Source organism: Temnothorax americanus, unplaced genomic scaffold (assembly GCF_048541705.1).
Source record: "Temnothorax americanus isolate GAGA-0224 unplaced genomic scaffold, ASM4854170v1 Scaffold3, whole genome shotgun sequence".
In the NCBI taxonomy this organism is placed as follows: Eukaryota; Metazoa; Arthropoda; class Insecta; order Hymenoptera; family Formicidae; genus Temnothorax; species Temnothorax americanus.
Genome location: NW_027509442.1, coordinates 2110367 through 2113872, shown reverse-complemented (window position 1 = coordinate 2113872; position 3506 = coordinate 2110367).

Below are 3506 nucleotides of genomic sequence, written 5' to 3'. Positions count from 1 at the left end.
GAGAGAGAGAGAGAACAATAAAAAAAAAGAGAGAAAGAGAGAGAGAAAACGAAATAAACGAGAGACAAGAAGAATATTAATAATTTCATACGCAAGCTTAACGATCGCTTAGTACTACACAGAAAGATTATTACAACGGAGAAAAAAAGAGCGTTAACATTTTGTAAGATGATTCGAGCAAATCGTTAAGACTCGTTTAAGATAGTACTCCGTCTAAGCATTTTAATATCGTGACGATCGTTTAAAAAAGTAGAGACGATTTTCTATGAGGATTACATTCCCATTTTTCGTTTACCAATCGTTTTCTTTTACTCGATCAAGCAGATTAGACACGTATACCTACACTGACTATCCGATTACCGTATGAAAGGTCCTATACGCTGCCGTACACGCAATCGGTCGGCCGAGTCGCTCGATGAAGATTTCACCTTCTTAATTAGAGATTCAAGTAATTTCGGTTGCAGCGCACGTATTCTGTAAGATAGGATTAAATTGCTCTAAAGTAACGACGCTAACTTCGCTGGTAGGTAATCTAACTTTGCATTGGAATGCAAAAAAGATTCGAATACCATTTAAGGTGTGAAATCTAAGAGGCAACGAAAGTGGGAGATAGGAATCGCTACTTCTTGACTCGTAGAATACTTTCTTTTAACGTAGTTCGAAACGTGTTTTTTCGCACTGCATCGCTATTATCCTCGATATAGGGTAATTTTATCCTGTCTTAAGATATCTGCAAATCCTACATATTTTTTTAGTACTTGGCAGCTCTACTGTTTTACTATATAAATAGATTAAAGAGTTTTAAAGCAAAGAGAGAGATAAAAAAAAACAAGAGTCTTTAAGAACAGATCGAGTACACAATAACTTAGCATTTGTAACTCTCTGTTTCTAAGAATTTTTGTCCAAAAATAATGTAGAAATATTGCAACGAGATAATAACAATTCGTACGAAACTTTGTTACAATTCTAATGCAGCATTATGATATCGTGCACAAATTTTACGAATCATAACGGGATTTTAAGTTGTTATCATTGTTGCGAGATTGCATGGAGAAAATAATTCCGACAAGAGAGCGGAAAAATAATGCAAAAACTTATAAAAACTTCTTCGAAACACGAATAAATACGTAATGTAGTCGGCAAGCAAGTGGCATGTCCAGACGACGTAAGAAATTTTTCTATTTGTAATCGACCGAGATCCACATTGATACGAAGCTGGGACGAAGCTTTGGGGTTTTCGCACTTGGTATCTCACAGTATGCGAAATAGATAAAATTACGCTAATCTATGGATATAGACGCCACACTCTGACACATCGTGTTTTCATGTCTACTTAGAGCTTATAAGCAGCGCTCCTCGAAGACGTTCGCCGCGAAATGCGGCACGGACGTATGTACCCGCGACGAATGCGCGTCGACGAACGTAACTGATGACTTCGTCTAACGAGGAAATATTCAATTTGGGATCACCGGGTTCTTAACGAACAATTTATTCACTTGTAGCAAATGAACAAAATTGGAATTATATGACAAAACTTATTTTTTCAGAATATGAAGTTACAGTTAGAGTTGGTACAGAAAGAATTCAATTCTCGTTCGATCCAATTCTTTTTTCGAAGCAGAACGATCTGTTTTCCCAGTTTATAGTTCAACGATCTGAAATTGATACCTTCCTCGCAAGATGGTAGACGATTGCGTTGTTCCGAGGCTTTTACTAACTTCTCTTACGTGTAACAAATTTCGGGTAACAGGTGCGGCATTATAAAATACATGTGTCTACTGTGCACCTCACATGGAGAACATCTCAACGTCTTTGATATTAACTCACGATACACGCAATTGCGCGGTGTCCAAATGCGGGATGTAGTCAAAAAGGACTCGTTCTCTTGATATATATTACGTATATAATAGCATTTCATGAGGTCGACATCAGTCGACATGTAGTACTGAGACATTTCACGCACAGCAAAAACCCGATTTGTTTAGCTCCATCCCATGCCGTCTAGTACGTTCCCCATTGCTCAGATAGTTTATCGAAAAACGAATTTAGTAAAAGCGTTTACTACCAATTCTCTCGGCAGAATGCCAGCAGAAATATAACAGAAACTGCTAACGGAACATAATAGCGGATTGACTGCAGAAACCGAGTGCAATTTCATAGTCGTTTAAATATATATATATATATATGTTCGAATTTTAACTCGTTATGAAATGGCAGAGCTTACTCGGTTTTTGCTGGCAATTTGCTATCATTCTGTTAGCAGATTCTATAGATTACATTGGTAGACTCTATTAGCCGAACACGAGCTTATCGCGGACACAATTAATGTCAATTTGCCAAAGTTTCCCACTCGAATCTACTGGAAAACCATTAGCATACTGCTAACATTTTGTTTACTGGGCAGTTTTTGCAAAGTACCAATTTTGTCGGCAGAATATTAACAGAAATATAACAGAATGCGAAATCTGTCGCAGAAGATCTGCTGGCAAGCTGCTGTAAACGCCCAAGTACAATCGAAGGTATACGTATATATACATTTTGTAATTATATATTGGGCTCTGTCGCTTCTCCAAATCACATTCCGCGAGTGTAACTTAAGAGCGTGTCTACGTAATACTCTTTTTATTGTCCAAGTATTACTGACATCATTGTACTCCTTAGTTACTAGTCCTTTCGGCAAGGAACCTTATTTTCGAACTCCTTTTGCAAGTGCGAACGTTTTTTCTTAAATGTTGCCCTTCCATCGAAGTGGTCTATCGATTTCGTGTACCTTGACGTCTCTCGAGGAACAAGATTCTGACCAAGATTCTCCAGGAGAGAGGGAAGTCCCGACGTAGATGTCGATATCGGAATTTGACGGAATACGATATCGTAAATCCGGACACGCTTGATTCTAGTCACAAAGGCGCTTCGCGCGCTAGATCCTGAGGCCGATTATATTTTTTCTCTTTTCTTTTTCTTCGATCGCCCACACGATTCTCGATCGCGGCTTCACACAGAGTGTAACGCCCCGCCACTGATCAATCCGTTTTCGCTTGGCTGACTGTTGTAGTATATCTGATAGTTTTATTTTATTAACGACACACCACCGTATGACGTATCGAGAAATAAATGCATAAATATATAAGTTGAACTTTAGGCTCTCTATCGACTATGCCGAAGAGCAAAGTGGTGTCGGGAAGATAGGGTGAAAAGAAAGGAGGAAAAGAAAAAGGGAAAAAGAAGAAAACGCGTATATTACAAGAGAAATTTACATCACATTTAAGTCGTTGGAGAGATTAATAATCATTGTTATTAATAGTAGACGAAATATAAGAGAAGAGAACGGATACGGCGAGAATGAGTGTGCATGAGAGGTTGAAAGGCAGAAAAAGAGAGGAAGAGAAAGCGAGAGAGAAAGAACCCGAGTGGAAATGCGTGAAAGAAGAAAGTATGTGAGAAAGCGCGAGAAAGTACACACGTTCGCTTATTTATACATATATACATAATACAAAAAATATAAAAAT